We start from the raw sequence: 27397 nt of genomic DNA, 5'->3' as shown, positions 1-27397 counted from the left end.
TTCCTTATTTGTGTTTCTTGCTATGGGACAGTCTTCATTTACTTAATGTCACAGCTTAACTACAGGTCGGCAGGGTTGAGACAAAATATGATACATCTGAGCTTAAGGTGAGTGCTAATGTGCTACCTAACGTGCTAGGAACATTGCACAAGGAAAGCTAAAAACCTTCACAGAAAAGCTGTTTTGCAGGCAATGCTTATTTACTTGAAATAAATACATGCAAAATAACTTCTCATTGTAAGATTTCATAATGACAAAGGCAAAGTGTGTTCATTATTATGAGCTCAAAATTATTCCCAGAGACCCTAAGTATTATAGAACCAGGCTAGCAAACATTTGTAAAAAGGTCATTTTAAGACCTGTCATATCTTAAAGTCTACCAGTAATATAGAGGCAGGTGGTAACCCTTAAAATGAGATGCATATGAGGAGAAATGTGGCAGAATATCACTGCGTGGATGGGGGAACAGACTGGGAAGACCAGGGAGATGCAGATGGAGGGGGAAGCCCAACAGTGCACTGCATGGATCCACAGCTGCTGAACATATGTCCTCGTACAGGACTGGCAGGTCCCAGACTGTCCTTTGTCACTTGGAAAAATCACAGTTCACCCCATCGCTGTATGATTGTTTTTAGATTTGTGTCGTTCATTTCTTTATTTGGTTAATCTGCTCAGGTTCAACTGCCTTATATACTTACAATGAGCAGTAAGAAGTTACAGTGGGTATAAATGTGTATGTGTATGAAGTTACAGTGGCAATAGGAAGTAGTAGTAGGAAGTAGTCACCCTCTTGGTCTTTTTCACATTTTGAAATTTGAATGCATTTAAATGTATTTATTCCCTTTGATTTATACAATCTACTCAACACTTTGAAGGTACACAAGATTTTTTATTGTGACACAGCAGTTAATGAAAATAAAAAAATGAAATGTCTTGGTTAGAGAAGTATTCACCTCCCTAGGGAGGTTTGTAGAACAACCTTTGGGATCAGTTACAGCTGTGAGTCTTTTGGGGTAAGTCTCTACCACGTTTGCACATCTGGATGGTGCAATATTCATCCATTCTTCTCGGCAAAATTGTTCAGGCTCCGTCAAGATGGATGAGGATCGTTAGTGGACAGCAATCTTGAGTCTTTCCACAGATTCTTAGTCGGATTCAACTCCAGGCTTTGACTAGGCCACTCTAGGACATTCACTTTCTAGTCACTTCAGTGTCGCTCTGGCTGTGTGCTTGGAGTCATTGTCCATCAGGTTTTCCTCAAGGATTCGCATCTATTTAGCTCCATCTATTTTGCCCTATACCCTGACAAGCTTCCCAGTCCTTGTCAATGCAAAGCATCCCCAATAGCATTATGCTGCTACCAATAAGTTTCACAGTAGGGATGGTATTACTTGTGTGTTGTGCTGTGATGGGTTTGCACCATTTACATACTTTACATTTAGGCCATATAATTCAATGTTTGTTTATACAGACCACAGAATAAAAGCAGGATTCTACAGGATTCAGAAATGGCTTCCTTCTTTCAACTCTGGCCTCTTGGTGTCTTCTATGACCAATGCCCTTCTTACCTAGCTGCTCAGTCTGGGAGGACAGCCTGCTCTAAGCAGATTACTGATGGTGCCATGTTCCAACTATTAATGATGGACTTGACTGTGCTCCAATAGATATTCAGTGCCCATAAAATACGCTTATGCTCCTCCTCTGATCCGTGCCTTTCCACAACTTTATATCAGAGTTGTTTGAAAAACTCCTTGGTTTTCATGGTAGTTGCTTTGCTTTGAATGTACCACCCAACTGGAGGAACTCACAGAGACAGGTATATTTCAGTTTATAGCTTATTTAACTGTATAGCTTATTTAGCATTTGTCATAGCAAACGGGGTAAATACTTCACAAATGAAGACTTTTCAGATTATTTTTATTTTATTTATTAGTTTTATCACCCCCCATTTTTCACCACATTGAAAGTGTGGAGTAGGTTGTGTAAATCAATGTGGAAAAAAAAATGCATAGAAATTTCAGGTTGTAATAAAACATAATGTGAAATAGTCTAAGAGGGGTGAATACATCTTCTTACATCTTTACACAGGCAGTGGTGGTTGGTTTAGATTACATCATAAACAGGATTATAACTCCCAGTTTAATAGGTTTGCCAGTGTCAGCAGGACACGTTTTCCCAGAAGTGTTTTGCTGGATATAACTGTCTTTGGTGCTTGGAGAGATTATTTTGCTTAACAATGATTTTTCCTGAATAGCTGCCAACGTTTACTTTTATTTGTAATTGCAAATCTACTTTGGTATGGGCTCAGGGTACGTATTATAAAGGCATACAAAAAAAACAAGGCGATAACAGCAGGATAAGAGTGTAGTAGATCCATCACAGGGGCCAACCACATGCCTGCCCATTCGTACAGATGAGATTAACAGTCTTTAATTACACATTGGTACCCTCATAAAGAAATCTGACCTTGCCTGGATGTTCTGCCTGTGCTGTGCTTTCCTGTCTGCTGCCATTCAGGAAAATTCTGCAGCCAGGGTTGGCAAGGAGCCCCGAAGACTCTGTGCCGGGATATTTGCATTGAGTTCCTGGTTCCAGACAGGCCCTGACACGTCGATCCCAGCCCAGGCACACATGCCGGTGGTAACAGCCACTCGCTTGCTCACTCTCCTCCAGGACAGCACAAACCAAAAAATGCTTCAGGCAAGAACAAGAACAACAACAACACTAACAATAACGTCTAATTAGTCACAATCAGGGGGAACACTTAAATGATGGTAAAGCAAAACAGTGGCTTTCCTGCAGGCAATTAGTGCTAATGGAGAACACTGTGGAACTGAAGTGAACCACTTTCACAGTGTGTTGACTAGCCTAATTTAACACAAAGCAGATTATGCTTAGGCACTGTGGTATTCTTTTTGTGTGGTATTGTTGTAATGGGAGGCTTGTTAAACTGATCACCAGGTTTCTTTAAAATAGATGGTCTTCTGTATGATTATCATATGAAAAGCTTAGTGGGTTTGTGATTCCTATGCTTCCTGTCAATAACATTTTAGGAGAAAGAATATCTGAATTACTTTGAAGCCGTGGGTCAACATAGAACCAAAAAAATTCTGAAGATGATAACACAGAAAGCATGCAACAAAAGACTTAAGGTTTTTTACACTTCATAATTACATAAATATTATATGAGAACTGGAAAGCTTTTCATTTCCATGTCTTTAATGAAAAGGCAGCACCAAAGCCTTGAAAGAGTGAAAATAAAATACATTTACTCCATTACTTCACCAAGCTGCTTTGATGTTTTGCACTGTGGTTTGCAGTTTAATCAGTTTATACATGACTTTCTTACAAAAGAGTTTTCGGTCCTGATGGGTTTCTCCTGTCTAAACAAGAGTTGGACTGGAGCTGGGACCTTCTGTATCTCTTATAGGAATTCCCTTTGTAAGACTGTTGGATTAACAACCACATGAATTCTCTTCTATGAATTTGAAATAAAGTTTTGACCCAAAAGACTCTTAGGTTCAGGAAGTTTGTGGTTTGTTTCAATACTTCAAACTCAGAAACTCAGAAAACTATATAAAATCAAATTTAAACTTTCTCCCTAACCTTTTTTTTCAATTCTTTGTTTTGCCTTTCTACTTAATAGTACTGGTACTTATTACAGTTTCACAGCAGCTAAACATACAGTCCCGAATATTGACATATATCTTTTTGAGCTACCTTGAGTCCCACCCATATGGCCATAAAAAACAATTCTACCAGCTTGTGTAAACTGCAGCGAATGTGTGAAAGTGAAATCCTTGACCGTATTTTCTCATTGTGCATTTTTAATACTTATTGATCCAGTTATGCAGCATTTTTTGGTTTGACACGTTTAAGGGGTGGATGGAGTTCAATCTAATTAATCCTTTCCACACATAATTTATTCATTAAACAGTTATACAGCTCTGCTGTGGATTAAGCTGTCCCTTGGTAAGATCTTTTGGCTCTTAGGACCAATTAGTTTATGCAGGTAGAAATGCTGGGGTTGCAAAGAACTGGGCGAAAGGTTCAGTTTGCTCTGACCCCAATATATGTAATAAAACCATTTGTATTTAGAAACTTTTGCAAGAGAAGCACATTCATGGAATATAAATATATATTTTAGAGGTCTTTATATTATCATTATTTCTCTATGCGAAGTATTTTTCCTAAAACAGACTTGAAAGTCAGCACTAATATTAAATAAAATATGCTAATCTGACAAAAATAATCAATGTTAATAATACAATCAAACTGAACACAGCTCAAAAATAATTATTTTTTCAATGTTTTCATGTATCCTTAGATTACTGTATGATGATTCAGAATGTCCAGTCAATCTTTTAACTGTTTGTACAATTAGTAAAAAACATATAAAACATACTCAAGGAAACTTAAACAATTCTATAGAAAACCCTGGATTGAATTTAGAATTCTAGTAGATATCTATACTGCATACTTCCAAAAACATTAGTTCCTTTTTCCTTCTGTTGTAGTTTTGTGCTCTGTTAAACTTGCCTCATTGTTAAGTGTTTTGTGAAGGTGCTTCCAAGCCAAAAGTGATTGATAAAATAGAGAGTAATTGAAGTATTGTTAAGTACCATAACATTTAGATACAGTACACTGTATTTAAACTCTTACTCTTGTAGCGAGTTGGATGAATTACCTGCTAGTTACCTTGAATTAGCGTATTAATTGTCGCACTGAATAAAAGTGTGACAAAGAGGTAATGCTTTACTGATTGGATGGATGAACAGAGACTAACAGAGGCTGTTAGACACAGCCAATTTGCAAGGAAGTAACAATTGTCCTATTAGGTTGGCAAATGGGAGAGGATGAGGTACAGTGGCTATAGGAAATATCGCCATACTTTTTCACATTTTGTTGTGTTATAACCTGAAATTATGATGCATTTAAATGGGATTTTTCCCTTTCAATTTACACAACCTAAAAAAAACTAAAAAAAAAGCTGAAAAGCCTTTATTAGAAAAGTATTTACCCCCTTTGCTATGGCACTTTTAAATAAGCTCAGGTGTGATCAATTGCCTTCAGAAATCACACAATAAGTTGCATGGACCTCATCTGTGTACAATAAAAGTGGTTCAAATGATTTCCTATTAAATAGACCTGTCTCAAAGCAAAAATACTGATTTGGAAGAACTGTCCATGTGTCAACAATAGCTCAGGTATTCCACAAATCTGATCTGTATAGGGTAGAAAAAAGATTCTGTAATTTGATGAAACAAAGAATGAACTATTTGGCCTATGGAAATGGAAATGGAAAGCATTATGTCTGGTGCAAACTTTACACAGCACATCACCCAGGTAACACCATCCCTACTATGAAGCAAGGTCGCATCATATTATGGGGATGCTTTAAGTTGGCAAGGACTGGGAAGCTTGTCAAGAGCAAAATGGATGGAGCTAAAAACAGGCAAATCCTTGAGGAAAACTTACTTCAGTCTGCAGGACAATGATCCCAAGCACACAGTCAAAGTGACACTGAAGTGACTTAAAGACTAGAAAATGAATGTCTTAGAGTGGCTCAGTCAAAGCCTGGACTTTAATCCTATTAAGAATCTGTGGCAAGACTTGAAGATTGCTGTCCAATAATGCTCCCCATCCATTTTGACAGAGCCTGAACAAGTTTGCCAAGAATAATGGGTGAATATTGCACAACCCAGATGTGTAAATCTGGTAGATACTTACCCAAAAAAACTCACAGCTGTAGTTGATCCCAAAGGTGGTTCCAAAAAGTGTTGACTCAAGGAGGTGAATACTCCTCTAACCAACACGTTTCACTGATTTGTATTTTTTATTAACTGTTGTTTCACAATAAAAATGATCATGCCTGTAACAAGTGGGAAAAAATCCCATTTAAATGCATCAAAATGTCATGTTGAAACACAACAAAATGTGAAAAAGTCCAAGGCGGTGAATACTTCCTATAGCCACTGTAAGTGCAGTGGCAGTTTTAGGATTATATGTAATGGTTGGATAAAATTAAAATGCCTATGTTAAAAAAACAACTTATAGCTGTGTTGATATTTTTTTAATTTCTTTGTTCCAGTAATATGAATAATTTTGTATTACTGGTATGGGGTCCACGGAACGGAAATGTTTACATTGGCTGAGTGGTCGGCGGGCTAAAAAAGTTTGAGAAACGCTAATGTAGATTCTTCAGTCTATAACACGACTTACCCTAGAATAATCTGCTGTCTGCTGTTTCTGTTCTTACATCTTTTAACTTCCTGCAAGGGATGTTAAAATATATATATTTTGTAATCATTGTTTATTTTAATTGTACTTTTATTAATTTTAACTTTATTTTAGCCAACATGGACTTGGTAGACTGGGTGACCTTTCCAACACAGTGATTGGCCTGGGGATAATGTGAATTTGACACAGTTCATATCTAATTAATTATTGAATGATTCACTTTCATAAGTTTTTTTTTTCTATTTAATGTTTTGGTTTAATCTTAGTGTACCATTAGCATGTTTTTCACTGTTTGTGCACATCTGAAGACTGCTCTGAGTGTTGGGGATATCTGCCTGTCTGCCTGGCCAGCTCCATGTTGGAATAGGGCTGCACCATGGTCTGTACAGCATTTATTGTACTGATCCTATTTTTATTCTTCCATTGTGCCATGATGTTCAGGGAGCCTCAATCTGGATACATAATTAAAGCCTTACTGAGGATGCAAAGTGACTCCACTTTATGTCTTCATTTAGTTGAACGAAATCTGCACAGTAAGGGAAACATCCATCTGTGACTGTCAGGAGTCCTTCTTCTCCTGTATCAATCAAGAGGGGAGTGCAGTCAAGCTATAGGGCCGGGGTGTCCCATACTCAGAGCAGTATACACAAGGCAAATGGGTCTTTGGCTGAGAGCACAACAAACTTTGTGTGTACCAGGCAAGGTAAGCTTTGTTGCTGGTCAATGATAGACCCTGTGATATGTCATAGAGCATAGCCTAAGACATAATCGTTTCTATGATTACTGTTGACCCCCCAATGAACGTACTGGTTTTGAAACTTTCTTCATGATCACAGACACTTTTCTGCTGTATAAATTGCCATCATGATGATTCATTACTATGATAAAAATATCTATGTAAAGCAAATTCCTCCTCCTTACAAATTGACTTCATGTATCATATTTGTTTTCCCTGGCCCTTTTTATCGTGCTGCCTCTTTGGAATGCAGCCAGTTTATTAATATCAGGGCAGGAACAAACAGTCAAGTCAAACTCAAGGCCTTGCACTCTTTTCTTCAGCCAAAACTTTGTACAGTTACACAATATTTAAACTGTAAAACATTCAGACTTTTCATCCTGACCCTTAGATATTCATCAGAGGAAATCATCCACCAAAAATTCCAAATTATCAGCTATGACTGGACTCTCTTACAAATCATGCTTGATAAATACGTTATATTTCAAAACCCATCCCTCCTTCAATATCAGCTCCTATGTCAAGGCATTGCTTTTGAAACTGATCCAATACACTAAATTCCTTTGACTTGTTTTAGCAACAATGTCCCAGAAAGTGTCTGAAATGTAGGATATAGGTTTAAGCCTAAACATTTTCAGTAATCCCAGAAAATACTGAAAACAAGCCATGCAAGAATAATCACACTTTCTTTGCATGCTATAAATTCTCAGTTTCATTTCCCACATTAAAGCATCTCCCAGTATCATGCAGTTGTTCAGCAGTTTATGACAATGTTATATAGTTAAAATTGTCATGGCAACATCTTTATACATAAATGTATTTTCAAACCAAATTTTATGGGTTCCTTGATTTGGCTGCACAACAGTTCTGAAATTAAAAATGTCAATATACAGTTAAACTGTTATTATGCTCCTATCTGATGGAAGCTCTTCTCCTGTGGGATTCTGCAAGATGTTTTTGTTCCATGGGAAAGATTTAAAGTATTAATCCCATAAACACAGTCTGTTTCTGCTCTGGTTGTGCAACATTAGTGAACATAATGAAGGTGTATTTTTCCAGGTATCCATCTTCTCCACTCTTCTTATTTATGGGAAGGCAGTAACCACTATGAGTTTGTCTGTGTATAAAGCTGTAATTTTGCAAGTTACTCAGTGGTTGTTTTTCAAGGACAAAAGTCTTTTAATGATTAATAAAATACAAACGAAGCCCCTTTGCAGAAATAAATAAATATTTGAAAGCCCAAAGGATTTGTAAATAAATGCATGCCAAAAATAAAAGTAATAACAAGGTAAAATATGCTTTGTAGTCAAGTATATTTTCTCTGATAGCACATCTACATTAATAAATAATTCAAGCAAAACTTTACTTATTGATGTATGAACGTATGTATTGTTTGTTTTTTAAACATGAGCATAACAAGACCCTTACCTTAAAGAGGATTTTTTTCTGTTATAAAAGTTAAAGAACAAGATACATTCTAAGGTAGATCTCAATGTATTCTTCAGGTTTACAATTAAAACTATGCCCATTTAGAGATATTACATAATATTAACCTATTCATGACATCTACAGTGAGGGAAAAAAGTATTTGATCCCCTGCTGATTTTGTACGTTTGCCCACTGACAAAGAAATGATCAGTCTATAATTTTAATGGTAGGTGTATTTTAACAGTGAGAGACAGAATAACAACAAAAAAATCCAGAAAAAAAACGCATTTCTAAAAAGGTTTTAATTGATTTGCATGTTAATGAGGGAAATAAGTATTTGACCCCTTTGACTTAGTACTTGGTGGCAAAACCCTTGTTGGCAATCACAGAGGTCAGACTTTCTTGTAGTTGGCCACCAGGTTTGCACACGTCTCAGGAGGGATTTTGTCCCACTCCTCTTTGCAGATCCTCTCCAAGTCATTAAGGTTTCGAGGCTGACGTTTGGCAACTCGAACCTTCAGCTCCCTCCACAGATTTTCTATGGGATTAAGGTCTGGAGACTGGCTAGGCCACTCCAGGACCTTAATGTGCTTCTTCTTGAGCCACTCCTTTGTTGCCTTGGCTGTGTGTTTTGGGTCATTGTCATGTTGGAATACCCATCCACGACCCATTTTCAATGCCCTGGCTGAGGGAAGGAGGTTCTCACCCAAGATTTGACAGTACATGGCCCCGTCCATCGTCCCTTTGATGCGGTGCAGTTGTCCTGTCCCCTTAGCAGAAAAACACCCCCAAAGCATAATGTTTCCACCTCCATGTTTGATGGTGGGGATGGTGTTCTTGGGGTCATTCCTCCTCCTCCAAACACGGCGAGTTGAGCCAAAGAGCTCGATTTTGGTCTCATCTGAACACTTTCACCCAGTTCTCCTCTGAATCATTCAGATGTTCATTGGAAAACTTCAGACGGGCCTGTACATGTGCTTTCTTGAGCAGGGGACCTTGCAGGCGCTGCAGGATTTCAGTCCTTCATGGCGTAGTGTGTTACCAATTGTTTTCTTGGTGACTATGGTCCCAGCTGCCTTGAGATCATTAACAAGATCCTCCCATGTAGTTCTGGGCTGATTCCTCACCGTTCTCATGATCATTGAAACTCCACGAGGTGAGATCTTGCATGGAGCCCCAGACCGAGGGAGACTGACAGTTATTTTGTGTTTCTTCCATTTGCGAATAATCGCACCAACTGTTGTCACCTTCTCACCAAGCTGTTTGGCGATGGTCTTGTAGCCCATTCCAGCCTTGTGTAGGTCTACAATCTTGTCCCTGACATCCTTGGACAGCTCTTTGGTCTTGGCCATGGTGGAGAGTTTGGAATCTGATTGATTGATTGCTTCTGTGGACAGGTGTCTTTTATACAGGTAACGAGCTGAGATTAGGAGCACTCCCTTTAAGAGAGTGCTCCTAATCTCAGCTCGTTACCTGTATAAAAGACACCTGGGAGCCAGAAATCTTGCTGATTGATAGGGGATCAAATACGTATTTCACTCATCAACATGCAAATCAATTTATAACTTTTTTGAAATGCGTTTTTTTTCTGGATTTTTTCGTTGTTATTCTGTCTCTCACTGTTAAAATACACCTACCATTAAAATTATAGACTGATCATTTCTTTGTCAGTGGGCAAACGTACAAAATCAGCAGGGGATCAAATACTTTTTTCCCTCACTGTATGTTAAGTCCTACTTAACAGCAACAGGGGTCAACAGATTTCATGATTTCATGTTTCAGTAAGACACATCCAGTGGCGATTCTAGAGTATGTGGGGGCCCCAAGCAGAATAATTCCTGACGGTGTTTTGATTTTCTCCTGTGAGAGCAAGGGGGCGTTATCATAATATCATAAACTCATCATATCATATTCATTTAGTAGTCTTTTCAGTTCAGCTCATTACATCACCTTGTAATGTTTGCTGATGTTATAAAATAATCTTGATTTTCTCTGAAATTACAAAGGAGAGCACATTTAGCACAGTCATCATTCCTCCTCCTTCTCCTGCTCTGATACGAGTCATCCTGTCCCCCACCCTGGAAGTTATGACCTTGGAGTCATCCCCAAGGGGTTAATATCAAATCTATTTATTTTTATTTTTTATTATTATTTTTATTTCTTGGCAGACGCCCTTATCCAGGGCGACTTACAACATAAGTGCAAAACAAAGCGCAAAAATACAGTTAAGTAAAATCAATCATTACAAATTCAATTTACATAAAACATAGCAATTCAAAATATAATACATTTTACAACTTCCAATTTACACAGGCAAGTACAGTAAGTGAGGTCCTACATCCTGGACGGTAAAAGCTAAGTGCTGTCAAGATGTAGGGTCACAGTCAGGGGCTACGGGAAAGGGAGCAAGGAGGAAAACAATTAAAAAACGCAAGAAGCATAATAAAACTCTGTGAAGTGCTATCTAACGGGGATTAAAAGGATTAATAATATAAGTACTGGATGAAAAGATGCATCTTGAGTAAGCACCAGAAGGAGCTCAAGGACTCTGCTGTTTTGACTTTGGTGGGAAGGTCGTTCCACCATTTAGGGGCCAGGGATGAGAAGGAGCAGCTATGGAGGAAGGGGAGCGGAGAGGAGGCAGAGTTAGTCTTCTGGCACTGGAAGACCGCAGTGGTCTGGAGGGGATGTATTACTACTAATAATAATAATAATGCGATTTTTCATTTTCCTTCAAAATGTATAATCACCCAGAATCAGCAAATAAGGTCACAAAATCTAATACATTTAGTTTTAAGATTATCCCACCATTTCCCCAAGTAGTAATATGAATCATATTCATCATTGCCATGTCCCTGACCATTTTACATACTGAAACGTAATTTTTTTTTGTTTTTTAGTACCTCCTCTTTTCACTGGCAATGAGACTTCTAGTGGGGCCATTACATTTGTACAAATCTTAAATAAATAAATATATCGGCCTTCTTACATACATACATATATACATACAAACATACATAAAGCAAATATGTAAATAGTAAAATGCATCTATTACATGTCTATTAATATGTGATTACACTTGTAATACATGTAGTGCTGGATATTAGATTTAGAGGTAAGCAAATGACTCAAATAGAAAATAACAACAACTGAAAGTTAATACTGTTGAGATTTACTGTAAGGTATAACCACCCTTTTTATATTTTGGGATTTTTACACTAAGTATTTTATCTCTGCCTTGGCTGTTTGTGCATGGAATGGGGTACTAGTTTGGTTGTAGTGGATGACTACCAGCCATATACTAAGAATGAAAACAATAATAATAATGATGTGTATCTATGGATTAATATGATTATTATTTTTTAAATCCCAGTTTCCATGAAAAAATGCCACTTTGTGAAAGTGCATGTCATTAGAAATAAGATTATATTTGAGTTAATTACAAGCAAAACTAATTTTAATTTATTTACAATGTGTATTCCATGAAAAGATAAATAATATAATTTGGAGGAAAATCCATTAATTAATCCATGGAATTCCACACATGATGTGTGGCCAAAAATGGAAAGCTTCTGTACCTACTGTTGGCACAGAAAAGTAAACTTTTAGTGGTTTCAGATCCTAGAGAAATAGAAAAATGTACAAAGATGTACAAAATCACCAATTCCTAACTGAGAGATACATAGATTAATAGAAATGCATACACATAGAGTTAACAATGATTTTTCACTTTTTTTTTAACTGATCAGTTTTTTTGGTTACCAGTTTTTGTAGATACTGAGGTTAGAACAAGCTATTGCTTCTGTATTGTTTAAGAACTGTCTGAAGCTGTAAACACATGAACTAGAGAGGTCCAACAACTTAAAAGGCAAAGTGTTTTTACCCCCCCATCTGTAGCCTGTGGCTGGCAAGTATGCCTTCCCATGCCCTTATGACCACCATACTAGATATCTGAGAGCAGGGTTGCGGATGAAGTTTCAGATGGAGGTGTTGGGAGTTTGGAGTGGGATGTGTAAATCTGAGGACTTGTGATTGCAACAAAAAGTTCAAGTTATGTATAACCTTACTCAGTCACTACTGTTAGGCATAGATTTCTTGATCCAATATGGGACAGCCCTTGTGCAGATTTTAGGGAAAGAGAATGTTGGATGGGTAATAGTTAGAGAAGACGTTGTGATACCTGTTAGAATGGAGTTCATTTTAAAAGGTCAAATTACAGGGCTCTGGGTTCAAGGAAGGCAGGGGCTGGTCAAACCAACTAGGGGGTTTTGTGAAAGGGAAGACGTGTTGATGGCTAGATCTGTGACACAAGTAAGGGAAGAAAGTGTCCCAATTAATTTCTGTGGAACCCTTGGAGTTAAAAGTGTGAGTTTTACTAAAGATGTCAGTGTAGTCAGTGGAGAAAAGTGTATCTGATAAACTGGGGCTAATTATGGGAGAACTAGAATTACATGATGTGAGACTATCTGATCAATAACTAGCCTCAGTAGCAAACTTAATTCAGAAGAATTTGAATGTGTTTAGATAAGGATGTAATGATTTGGGAAGGACCGGCCTAGTTTCCCACCAAATTGATACAGATGCTATAGAAATACCTCCTCAAAGAGTTCTCCTCCACTTACAAGAAGAACTGGCGAACCAAGTACAGGACATGCTTCAGCCTGGTGTTATACAACCATCTTACAGCCCTTTGCCTGCTTTCAGCAACTACAGGTAAGATCACACATGAAGAAAAAGTCACTCCGTGGTTGGAACAGTTAGCACTGTTTGAATATCAAATGGTACACAGGCCTGGATGATTACATTGGAACATAGATGCTTTGCTCCACTACATACCAGAGGAGGTTGAATGAGTGAAGTGTACAGCTATGATACAAACCCTAGAGGAACAGACAGAGGAACTTGTCCAGGACTGGGAGCAGTTACAAGGAGAAAACCCTGAAGTGCAGAGGATAAGAAGCTGACATGAGAAGGGGTAACAGATCCCTCAAGAACTGAAAACCAGCTTGACAGTCCGTCCCTATTGGAATATGTGGGACACCTTGGCCGTTCAAGATGTGCTGGTGAGCCTTTCATGCCTAAGTCATTGGTACCTGAAGTTTTGAGAGCATTCCGTAATACTGCTGTAAGGGGACATCTGGGAGTGGCTAAACTTAAAGAAAATATTTTTTTTGGCCTAAGTGGTATTAGGATATAGAGGAATTGTCTAAAAAATGTGGTCTGTGCTACAGCTAAGACCACAGGGCAAACACCCAGAGCACTTTTACAGCCTGCTTCTGTTAAATCCCAATATGAGAAGGTGGCAATTGACATTGTTGTCAGAGGCGTATGACACACCCCTGCAGCCCCCGCGGTGTGGGGGGGCCCACAGAGATGTAAGGGCCTCAGCCAACATTTATTTTAAAAAGCACAAATAAATCAAGAAAATAAGAATAATAATCGTGCTCCGATCCCGGGGGAGGGGTGGGGTGAGATCAAAATCGCGCTCCGATCCTGGGGGGGGTGGAGTGCAATCCCGCTCCGATCCTGGGGGGGGAGGGGTGGGGGGTGCAATCGTGCTCTGAACCTTGGGGTGGGGGAAGTTGCAATCGCGCTCCGTACGCCACTGATTGTTGGTCCCTCAAGGGACTCAATGGAACTCAAGGGAACAGATATATAATAGTAATTGTGGATTATTTTACCAAGTGGGCAGAAGCCTTCCCAATGGCTAATCAAGAAACCTGTACAGTAGAAAAGGTTGCCGTGGAACAGTTTATCCTTTGTTTTGGCACCCCCAGAACCTTTTTAAGGAGATCTGTCATTTATTATATAGCCCAAGTAAGGAAAAAACTGTGTGTTAGACTGGGTAAATTCCACTCTGGTCAAATTTGTGACACGTCCAGTCTCCGTAAATGTTCTTGAGTGGTATGCTAATTCTCGGAAAGTGGACACAGTTGGCTGAGGGCAGGGGGTTTCTGGTATCAATATGTTGCAAAGGTGGTAATCAATTGCACAGAATGTAAATTGCAGTAAAAAAACACCAAATAGGTTTGTTTACCAAGCACAAATTGTGTTTGTTTGCCAAACTGGGCGAAGTTGTTGACAATTTAAGATGAAAATACTCAAATATCCAAAAATCAATAACTCAAACAAAGAAGTGAAACTCAAATCTATAACAAACCAATAAACAATGCCAATCAATAAAAACATGTACTTACAGTAAATAGTTTCAAATAAGTAAGCAAAATTACATTACATTACATTACATTATTGTCATTTAGCAGACGCCCTTATCCAGGGTGACTTACATTTGTAGATGAAAATCATTTGTAGATGAAATGAAAATCAAGTTAATTAAAACCTAAAAACCTAATTAAGTGAAACATAAGTCAGTGGCCCACACTGCTAGTCTACCCAGAGCAAACTTATAACATATCTATACGTTTCCATTCTTTTGAACCCATCAGACTACTGCTGCTTTGTTGTTTACTTCCTTTCCATTTGTTGTCATCATCTCCAGCACTGCGGGTTCACCCTCCCCTAAATACATAGCTACTGCCCTGTAGTAGGGTGAGTCACTCAATAGTACGGGTTAGGCTTAACTCCTTATAGCCCAATACGTGCCCTAATATTGCTACAAATAGCGTAACAAAATGTTGGTGAGGAGACGGTCTGTCTACCAGCATAACAAAAAGAGCATAACAAAAGCTATTGATGCAGATGATTGAGGAGCCTAACATGCTGCTTGGAGGGGTGAGTTAATCAGAGAGAGGTACAAGAACAAGTTTTTACCCTGGAATGTGGGAGAGGGGATGAGGGCTCCATTGTCACCTTGTATAGTCATAGGCAGCTGCCATTGGCTACTCTGGTGGGTGGGGTGGTACTGGCTTATCAATCAAGTCTTGATATCAGTTTTCCCATTGCCTGAACCTGGTGTACTTTGTATGCTGTATTATTTTCATCTTTAATAAATGTAATTGACTGTTAGTACCATAGTACCAGTTATTTCTTACAAGTTTGATTCTTATACCCATTCCACCTTCAATCAGATGGACTTAATTGTACATTGACGACTATGCTGTCCATGTTTGTAGGAGACAATAAGGACTATTGGGATGAGTTACTCCCATATGTCATGATGGCTTACAGAAGCAGTTCTCAAGCTAGCACTAAGTCTTCCCATTATGCAGCTATGTTTGGGCAAGAGATTGTGCTCCCAGCTGACCTTTTATTTAATACACTATGTACCATCCATGCTTCAATCACTAAACACCAACAGAGAGCTTCACAGGCACAGAAGCAGTTTTATGATTTAAGGTGACAGGGCATACTTATTATGAGGGAGAGAAAGTATGGGAAAGGAACACTGATAGGAAGGGAAAATCTTCAGAGTTTACAGGAGCATTATGATGGACCAAGTTTGTTTCTTATTTTTCTTATTTTTATTCTGTTTTATATTGTAAATGAGTTATTCTCATAGCGGTGCACTCTAATGCATCCACAAAGCAAGAGCAAAAGTGAAAAAAACTTTGAATAATTGTCAGCCTGACTGCCCATTCTGTAACCATGTGAGTTATTGTTTTGCTAACCCCTAGTGTTCATTAGTGGGGGTAACATGAACATGTGCACTTGTCACTCATTGAAATGCAGGTACATAACACTGTAACTGTAAACTGAATTAGGCTAAAACGAGGCTTCGATTTATAGATTATCAGTGTTATTGTAATATAACTATGGGTTGTGATTTTCAGTATTAGCCAATTTAATCTGATTCATAACCTCTCATTTCTACCCGAATATTCCTTATTTTTTTTATCAAATATGAAACATTCAACCCAATTTTTAAAACTTTGCTGTTATAAAATGATACCTGTTTTAAAAAAATTATTAAACTGAATTTGGAAAAAAAAATCACCTGAAAATCAGAACCCCTACATATTACAAATATGTTACATATTACATATATACTGTACATATTACAAAACTACAGGTAACTGGTTGGGCTTTAGACTAGTATAAGACAAGTGACATCAATGTCCACCACTGTTATCCAGATATTTATGAGGAGATATAGAAGAATACCATAGAGGCTTCATATTTTAAAGTTCAGTATGCACCAGCATGAGTCTCCCTTTAAAAATGGATGAAACGCCAGCTTCAGACTTCACAGTGTTGAGGTTAATATTGACCTGCTTTCACTGAAGGGGACTTCTTATGCTTGAAGTGCAAGAATAACCAGTCACTCCTAAAGGCACTTCACAAGAGGATCCTCTGCAGCTGCAGTCTGCCTCCCAGTTTCCTATGATAAAACTCTGTGCTGCTGCTCGCTGACGGGTTTAATGATGTGAGCAAGAGACCCTCTAAACACAGTCTCCCCTGAAGAACATCCATAATGTCATGGGCTACTTTTCGAGGACATCAATCCTAATGGGTTTTTGGGATGACATTTGTTGTGGGTGGGGGGACCTTCACTGCTGTGTGCATTTCAGTGTGTGTGTGTGTGTGTCTCTGTAAGTAAGTATGTAGTCCATATGGTGATAAAAACATCTGAAGGGGAAAGGGCTCAGTTTAGACACTGAAACCTAGGATTGGGAGAAAAACAACATAGGAAAAACACAGACATCATATACAGGAAGGACAGTATTAAATGAACACACTTGTACTAAAATGAAATTTTAACAGCTACTTAGTGATTCAGAAAAACTAAACTATAGTGTAGTACTCTAAATTTGTTATTTGTTTTTGGAGTGGGGAGGAATTCAAACATAATGAAAATAGGTAGGTGAAAAGTAGTGAATTGATCTGGTTTTAATTATATTTCCACGTACCACTCTAGGTTAATAAACATTTCATTTGAGTTCAGAAAATAGTTAAATGAACATAAACAAGCAGACAAAAACAGCAACATTCAAGCAAATATTTATACTCCGAAGTAATAGCAAGAGTGCTTCAGGAAAATAACCAGAATGAAAAGGAAAAATAAGACTCTAACTAAACAGACTGAACTATTCTGCTTGGACTTGTTTGCTCCACTCAGAGATGCAAACCACATTTACCTCATCCCAGCCAGCATTACTCTTTTCACACTCAGCCATGTCAGCAGAGGCTGTAATTATCTTCAATAAAATCATATTGCAGAGAATGTATGCAGTTTGAAGTTTGGAGGGATACAGGCACTTACAGAACTGTGACAGCAATACTGGTGTTTTTGGTGAGAGACTGCCACCTACCTTAAAAGCGGCATGCTGATGTTCCGGACAATCCAAGTGCAGTGTCTTGTGTAGTGAATCTCTACAGTCTGGAAATTTAGTGATAGATTGAGATTAAATAAAAATTTGACTCTATTGAATGAGTTGGAAAGAATTGGCTGCGCCCCTAAATACACCTAGCAGGGTTTAAAAGTCAGATCCACTTCAGTTAGTGGAAGCTGCCTGTCTGAGACTGCATGATTTATATTGAAGGTTCTTGGTTCCTGTCCTGTCCTGTCCTGGCTGTGTCGCTGTGTTGCTGTGTTATACTGTGAGCCTTCACATGTATGCTGAGTCTTACTGATCCCGCCATAAGAAGAGAAGACAAATTGGACTGAACTCTGCAGCAGCTCTTTTATTTCTCTTAATTGCTTTTATTCTTCTAACTGGTTTTATTTATTTTTAGTTTATTAGGGAGAAATATGGTACTGCTCATCTCTAGTGCTCTCTAGCACCCCTGCCTGTAGTGGGGGGTACTATACAGCACACCAGTATCTGTAGTCAGATTTGGTGACATAATTGGGAAAACTAAATAGGCTAAAAGCATAGTATAGCTGGGGTGCCTGTGATATAAAGTCATGTGGGATTGGGCAGAGGCTAGGCAACTCTTACAGTTGTTAGCCTTATTACAGGGTGCTTCAGGGCCTTTATAATCCCAGAATTACTCCCAGTGAATTTTAGTATTTTACTGTTTTTATTTATTTTTATCCCCCTTTTTGTTCCTTTGTAACACCCTAAATTTGAATAAACCCAGATTCTGTACCTGCCGTTTCCTCTTGAGCTAGTCCAGTGCCAAACAAAAAGAACCTAATGTGAAGGTGGTGCCTTCGGTGGCGTAGAATGGCTACAATTATAAACATATTTAACCATACGCCTTCCTACATTGTCTCCTCTGTTCTAGGGTGAAAAGGCTCAGTTCCCTCAGTCTCTCAGTAGGACATTCCCTTCAGACCTGGAATAAGTCTGGTTGCTCTCCTCTGAACTGCCTCTAGAGCAGCGATATCTTTCTTGAAGTGTGGAGCCCAGAACTGTCCACAGTATCCAGATGAGCTCTAACTAGTGCATTGTACAGTCTTAACATTACTGCCCTTGTTCTCAATTCTACACTTTTGACAGGCCAGAACAAAAAGCAACTAAGACATTATTAGCACAGCCTATGAAAGAAAGAAAGAAAGAAAAGCCTCCTTTATTGTAAACCTGCATATATGCACTTCACCCCATTTAGACAGGAGCTACTATCACTTCAGCTCAAGTGCACTAGAGGGAGTCATTCTACAAATGCTTGATATCTGCCTCTAAGAGATGTACAGGGCCAGTCTTTAACATCATGTAGGAACAGGTAAGGCTGTTTCTCTCCCTAGTTGCTTACCTGATACCCATAAAATGAACATGACATAGGATATCTGACTGACAGACAGAGTGAGATTTCTTCACCATCATCAGCACAAGTTCCTGACCAGTCACTCTCCCAGCAGTTACATTCACTGAATTTGGGCTTGCCATCTCCGGAGACACTGTATCAAGGAAAACACTTTCTACAATGTATGCCTGACACTCTTCACAAGATTCCCTCACGTTTTGCTATCATGTTAATCCAGTGTTCTCACCCACTTCCTTTACTTTGGAGTGAAAGTCAGACAATTAAAAATATAATTTAACTCCAAAGATATGAGTGGATTAGAGTGGGGATTAGAGAAGCTATACTTACATTTGTCTCCAAAACAAACCTTTACTTAGATCCAAGGTTAAGGATGCTCTGTCTCTTCTTATGTTTGTGCAAACAATAACATTATATAATGTAATATTTGTATTAAGTTCTATGATGAAGTATAGTGCATATCGGTTTGCTTTGGTGTTTAGGCACAAGTACTCTTAAAGCGCACCAGTACTTAGCGCTCAGGCACACACATTATGCAGCACTTTGTATACAAAATGTAATAGCACTGAGATATGTATAGCTCCAGCACAGAATATTATTTGTGCTTAGCATTTGCAGTACATGGCCTTATATTCCTGCTACTGCAGACATGACTGACACCTGAATTAAACACTTTAGGTAACAATTTACAATAAGTCTCCCAGTTACAGTGTATTTACATAGTAGGTACTCAGTAACTACATCTGTAGTTACCCATAAGAACAGTATAATTATGCATTATTACAATGTGCTTAATGTGTAAAAATGATTAATTAATTACAATTAAGTTCAAGAAAAGTATATAAAAGTATATTGATGGTCATACAAGTATACTTTCTTTCTTCTTCATGAATACTCTCTGAAACTATTTTGGTCTTAAATTGGCGCACTCTAGTACAGTGTAAGTGTATTCACAGTTCAAGTACACTAAAATATAATTTAAAAGTACACTATTTGTGGTCTTAATTTAAATCTGAATACATTTTATTATACCAAAAGCACAGTAAATGTAAATTTGGGCGTAAAACTGGACCATTCAAATATTCTGTAAATGTACTCTTGTGCAATTCAAGTATATTATAAAACATCTGTTAGTATTCTAAAAGTGAAATGTGAAAACACTAAAGTATATTACAAGTACACTAAATGTAGACTACCACTACACCTTCAGTTTTCTTACATAATCATTACACTTCCATTAATTTGACTTTTAATGCATTAAAAAACTGGGTTCTTGATTAGCTCAGTTCAATGTACTTTAAATGTACTAAAATGTATTATAAGTAAATGTAAAAAACAATGACACTTTTAGTATATGTTCTATATACTAATACGTACAACTCATTAATAGTACACTACACTGATAGACTATTTTCAGTGTTGTATTAGAAAACTGTTGCACTTCTATTCTTTAAAACTGCACTTCGTAAATTCTACCTTTTTACATCCCAAAGTGCGTTGTTCCTAAATTGCTCCCACTTTAGTACTCTGCCAGTATAGTCATAAATAGCTTAAAGTTTACCATTTGTATAGTTAAAAACAATTACAATTTGAATACATGAAAAACAAATCACTTACACTAACAGTGTTGTGTAGAGTGACAGTTACATTTCAAATTAACAAAACAAACAAACCAAAAGTATATATTGCTAAACTTCCTTCACACAAAAATAGTAATAAAAAAAAGAAAGCACACAACTGGTACACCTCTACCCTGATATAACACTGTGCTTAGAAGACCAATAAATCTTATCGCATTATAGGATAAACCGTGTTATATCAAACTTGATTTGACCTCGAGCATTTAACTTGTTGATAGTCAGCAAATAGTTTTTTTTAGAGCTACCAATCAATCAATCAATTTTTATTTGTATAGCACCCTTCGCAGGGTAGCCACAGACCACTCCAAGTTCAGAAATCAATGTCTCTTCATTCTTTCCAGAGCTGTATATTAAATAGTTTGAAAACATTGGAGATGGGAGTTCAAATGAAGCTAAAAAAGGTAAACAACAGATTTAAACTGTCAATGTCATAACTTTAATTAAGATGATTATTTTTGGAATAAAAATCCACTTTTTTTGCAATGAAGATCAGAACAAAAGTTTAAAATGCTGTATAGGTGTTCGGCTTTGTGTTTCAACTTTTGAATAAAAAATTGCTATACTGCATTATATCCAAATCTGCATTATATCGGATCGCATTATATTGGGGTAGAGGTGTACAATGTTACTTTCTTTACATGTGAAAATTACATATTTTAAAACAGTGATTTTATACATTTAACAGCACTAGCTAATGATCTATTACATTTTTCAACCATCCACCGATACATTTTCATCAACTACTTCATCCTGTATGGGGTTGCATTGGGTTGGATATTGCTGAGTCTGTCGGTGCTGAGTTTGCATGTTGATAATACAGAAAGGTATCCAACATAACATCTTTTAAACTTTGAAACAGACCTTGAACCTCTAGCTGTTGATGATGGCAATAACTGCCTGAGTATACTGCAAATACTGGATTATTTCGGAAAGGCCAGAACTTGCACCTGTGCGCAATATCACAAACATGTTGCTTTTGTCTGTTTACCATTTTTTTAAATTGCAGTCAACCAACAGAAAACAATAGGAAGCATAACTAATGATCTATCTAACAGTGTCCATAATATGACATTGTCACTCCTCAGCGTCAGTTGTCATGCATCACTTACATTTGCAATCAACCCTCAGTAAATTTAGCGTTCAGCCGTCAGTTATTACTCGTATTTGATATCACCCATCGGGTATCACTCGCATTTGGTATCAAGAATCATGCCTATTTATTGTATACACTCACATAAAGGATTATTAGGAACACCATACTAATACTGTGTTTGACCCCCTTTCGCCTTCAGAACTGCCTTAATTCTACGTGGCATTGATTCAACAAGGTGCTGAAAGCATTCTTTAGAAATGTTGGCCCATATTGATAGGATAGCATCTTGCAGTTGATGGAGATTTGTGGGATGCACATCCAGGGCACGAAGCTCCCGTTTCACCACATCCCAAAGATGCTCTATTGGGTTGAGATCTGGTGACTGTGGGGGCCAGTTTAGTACAGTGAACTCATTGTTATGTTCAAGAAACCAATTTGAAATGATTCGACCTTTGTGACATGGTGCATTATCCTGCTGGAAGTAGCCATCAGAGGATGGGTACATGGTGGTCATAAAGGGATGGACATGGTCAGAAACAATGCTCAGGTAGGCCGTGGCATTTAAACGATGCCCAATTGGCACTAAGGGTCCTAAAGTGTGCCAAGAAAACATCCCCCACACCATTACACCACCACCACCAGCCTGCACAGTGGTAACAAGGCATGATGGATCCATGTTCTCATTCTGTTTACGCCACATTCTGACTCTACCATCTGAATGTCTCAACAGAAATCGAGACTCATCAGACCAGGCAACATTTTTCCAGTCTTCAACTGTCCAATTTTGGTGAGCTTGTGCAAATTGTAGCCTCTTTTTCCTATTTGTAGTGGAGATGAGTGGTACCCAGTGGGGTCTTCTGCTGTTGTAGCCCATCCGCCTCAAGGTTGTACGTGTTGTGGCTCCACAAATTATTTGCTGCATACCTCGGTTGTAACGAGTGGTTATTTCAGTCAAAGTTGCTCTTCTATCAGCTTGAATCAGTCGGCCCATTCTCCTCTGACCTCTAGCATCAACAAGACATTTTCGCCCACAGGACTGCCGCATACTGGATGTTTTTCCCTTTTCACACCATTCTTTGTAAACCCTAGAAATGGTTGTGCGTGAAAATCCCCGTCTGGCACCAACAACCATGCCACGCTCAAAATTGCTTAAATCACCTTTCTTTCCCATTCAGACATTCAGTTTGGAGTTCAGGAGATTGTCTTGACCAGGACCACACCCCTAAATGCATTGAAGCAACTGCCATGTGATTGGTTGGTTAGGTAATTGTATTAATGAGAAATTGAACAGGTGTTCCTAATAATCCTTTAGGTGAGTGTATATTACTATGATACTTTAAGAGTAAAATTTGTATTTGTTGTGACTATATCTAGGTATTTTTTTAATGTACTTTTTTGTGAAAAGTATGGCTTTTGTAAGGATTTACACATTGTGCTTTTGTGCAATAGCAGTGTGTTGAGTACCTCTATGCCGGTTATGTAATTAAGGTTTTCACAGAAGGTGACAAAGCTTGTGTGTTATTTAAGTTCGCTCTGTTTTGTCATTTGCAGTATTAATTTGATTTGATTTAATTGTTTCACGGCATTATTGGTTTGATTTTCCTTCTTTAATTTATATTGCATGACATTATTCATTACTTTGATTACTGCATGCTTTCTTTCTTTACAGTGAGCTGCTGCCATGATCCAGACATACCTGCAGCTGAATTAGGGTGTTGTCCGGCACCCATTAACCAGAACAAATTGTACCTGGACTTCCTTCTTGCCTCATGAGCCAGACAGTAGAACAGAGGAAGGTCAGAAAACAGGCGAAGCTGAGGAGAGAGTGCTACCCAGAGGGAAAGAGAGATCAGTAGAAGTAGAGCCACTATGCAGTCTTTTTCTTTGTCTTTCATTTTCTGTTGATTTCACATTTTAAGAACTATTTTTATCACCCTGAATTTTAATAAAGGCAACTAACTAGATATTTTAACTAGATCTTTTGTAATTGGTGTTAGCAGGGGTAGACTTATTTCCCTTTTTGTAATTGCATTGCTGGCTGTCCATTGCCTGTATTTATCTGTCTGAACCCATGTTAATTAAAAAAATTATGAACCTTTACTTGTCTGTGTCAATTTGTTGGGTGCATTGGGACCAATAGGGGTGAGATTGTGAGCTTCCCCAGCCTGAATAAATAACTAGTAGATGGCGTAGTTGTTCTTTGTGGGCAAGTTGCATTCTGGCCTGTGATATGGTTGTTGGTGAACTTCCCCAATTAGTTGCTTGTATGCCCTATGGCTGCCATACGTCCTCCTTTTCAACAGCTCTGGACCAATGACTCGCTTCCAAATAAAGGAGAATGTTAGGATGCAGTGAAATCCTGGTTCCCTGAAAGGGAAAAATAGTCATCTGGCTCCAAGGTCACTTCAGTAGCCATTTGGGTTAAGAAGCTAAAGAGGAGGAATTTTTTTCTCTGGGGTTTGGAAAACAGACTTCTGTGTCATCCCAGGGGGCGGGGGGGCATTGTGTAAAATCGATTACATCAGTAATATGACATTCGATTATATTTCAATATTATAAACTATCCCACAGCACATTACTACAGCTTCTTCCAATTATACACCAAAAGTAAGAGATGTACATATAATGCTTATCAGAATTTCCTGACGAAGAACAGCATTTTCAACACAGGAAACAGAATGCTGTGTCTGCTTGTGTGTATTAAAGCCACTCTCTTTTTTTGTAACAAAAACATACAAACACTCTTTTCTTGCCTCCAAAATCACTACAGCCTAGAGATACTTTGAAAGTGCTGGATTTTCCACACCTAAATCATCAGACTTGGGGGCACTGAATCTAAATTGAGCCAGGCTTGACAACAGTGGTTCCAAAAGAGTCATATCAGAATGCACAACTTGACATACCATGTCAAGTCTTCAAAATCATGAAAGGCATCGATCACATCAAACCAGAGGAGCTTTTCCAGATCAGCAGGGACACACGCACCCGGGGACACAAATGAAAATTGGGCTTCAAGGCATTCAAAATGGAAAACAGGAGACACTTCTTCACACAGAGAGTCATTACAATCTTGAACAAACTCCCCAGAAATGTGGTAGAAGCTGAAAATTTGGGAACATATAAAGTCAGACTGGATAGGATCCTTGGATCACTCAGTTATTAATGAGCACGATGGGTCGAATGGCCTCCTCTCATTTGTAAACTTTCTTATGTTCTTATGTTCTTATGTGGATCTACCTCTGAGAAGTGAAGCAAAAACAACAGCGACACACAAAAGGGGAGTACTGCTAATATGTCTTTTTCTAATGCTATTTACTGTTTGTTGTGCAGCATGTTTACCATGGTTAGATCCACTGACCATAATGATAATTTTAAATGCACAAAATGCCTAAGTAATAAGGAGTTGGTGGAATGAGTACGCATGTTGGAGGAGCACGTAGATACTCTTAGAGACATAAAAGAGGCCGAAAGTTGTCTAGACTCATTCTGTAGAAACCCGGATTCGTCCTCTGTAGCCAGCGATAGGCCCACACCAGCGGCTCCACAGTCACAGCAGGATTGCTGGGTCTCGGTAAAGAGAGGCTCTAGAAGCACGAAATCAAAAGCTAGGGCTCCGTCTCAGCAGTCTCCCATTCGGAGCGCATACAGATTTGAACCTCTCAGCGGTGCTCATTATTGGAGACTTCATAGTTGGAAATATAAAGATTGTGTCACCAGCAATAGAAGTTAAAATGCCTCCCTGGAGTCAGAGTCTCTGACATCAAAGATAAATTAGACGATCTGCCCAGCAGTAGTTTCTACTCTGGTTATTTCTGCATTTCAGTTCAAAATGCTGCTGCAAGAATTCTAACTAAAACAAAAAACATGAACACATCACTCCAATATTGGCGTCTCTTCACTGGCTGCGCGTGCACTACAGGATAGATTTCAAAGTTCTCTTACTAGCATTTAAAGCACTAAAGGGACTGGCACCCCCCTATTTATAAGATCTCCTTATGGAATACACTCCAGGTTGGCCATTGAGATCCCAGGAAGCCAGATACTTAGTGGTCCCTAAAATACACAGGTGGTAGAGCATTTAGTTATAGGGCCCCGAAACTGTGTAACGATCTTGCAGCCAATGTAAGAGATGCCCCCTCTGTCTTAACCTTTAAATCACACCTGAAGACTGCCATGTACATGCAATGCAGGACCAGTATCTGAGCACAATTGTATTTTTGTCTTCCAGCAATAGCCCCCTCTGAGGGTCCGACGAGATAAGTCCGACGTGGCACAACCCACCCCAGAGGCACTACACTACGGAAGGCTAACGAGGCACCCACACCCCAAGGTCTGACGAGCCATCGCCACCCAAAGGCTGTTGATGTTCCAACCCCGCCCCCACCGAGAGGCCCCCATAAGAACTTTCTGATCTCCTTGTTGCTGTAACAACTATACTGCCTGGAGGGGAGGCAACCATTAGGCCTGGGCCTTAAGCTGTGGACCCCCAGAGATTCATTTTCTCCTACATGCCATCCATAGGAGTTTTTTGTTTTTCTCTCCTCCGTGCCTAATGGTTTATTTATTTGAATTTTCATTTACATTATTTTAGATCATTTAAACTGTTAATGGTCTATTTTTATTTTACTTTATTCTATTATTTATGTTTTTTATTTTGTTGAACATTTGTTGTATGTTTACCAGTCTGTTAAGCACTCTGTGGCTACCCTGCGAAAGGGCGCTATACAAATACAAATTGATTGATTGATTGATTGATTGATTAATTAAGGGTGTTTTCACCACTGGCTGAGCTGGCCCAGATCTGTAGATGCTTTCTGTTGGCCTGCTTTGGTATCTGTTACTCGCTGGCCTTGCTCAGTGGCCTAGTGTTCTGGTAGTATGTAAATTACAGAAAATAGTGAAATTTCATTATCATTGTGGGTTAATTAGTTAATGGATATTGTTTGGATTATCTGGGTATTAAGAACATTTCAAAAATGCATCTGAACCCCAAATAATATACCTATGTATTGTATACAGACGTTTATACAAAAATAACAATGAATACATGTTACCAATGTTTACTATCTGAACTGTGAAACTGTTGTCTTGTTAAGTGATGCTTCATAAATTACAATAACAGAGAAAAAGAAGATTGAATTGGGGGAGCTAAGTGAGTCTGTTTAGGTGTGGGTGTGGGCGTCTGAGTTTGTGCATGTGTTTGTGTGTAAGGTTTCGCTTGCATTATTAAAAAGCCACAGAAACAAGTGTGCTTTGACATTTGCAGAGGAAATATATCATGATCATTAGTTTTGCGATAAGAACATGAACACAACTGATACATTTTTAGATTTGGAAAGATATACGCATCATATCGAGATAAAAATACTTGTGGCTTTGATAGCATGTTTCTAAAACAGAGGAAACCTCAAACAGGACAAGTTTTTGCATGTGCGGTTCACTAACCTGCTTTTTTTCATACTTTCATACATTTTCCCTAGATGCACTTCAATGCAATGTGTTTTTCTGTCTTTTCTGTCTTTTGAATCCTTTTTGTTTTCATAAAAGCACATCTGATTTTTATTTTATTTTAAATAATACAACTCAGATCTCAGCAGAAATTAGCAGAAACAGCTTGTGTTGATACATTCAAAAGACACTCAGGTGTGTTATTTC

This window comes from Amia ocellicauda, chromosome 2 (assembly GCF_036373705.1).
Source record: "Amia ocellicauda isolate fAmiCal2 chromosome 2, fAmiCal2.hap1, whole genome shotgun sequence".
NCBI classification, from domain to species: domain Eukaryota; kingdom Metazoa; phylum Chordata; class Actinopteri; order Amiiformes; family Amiidae; genus Amia; species Amia ocellicauda.
Note: the sequence above shows the minus strand (reverse complement) of the source record.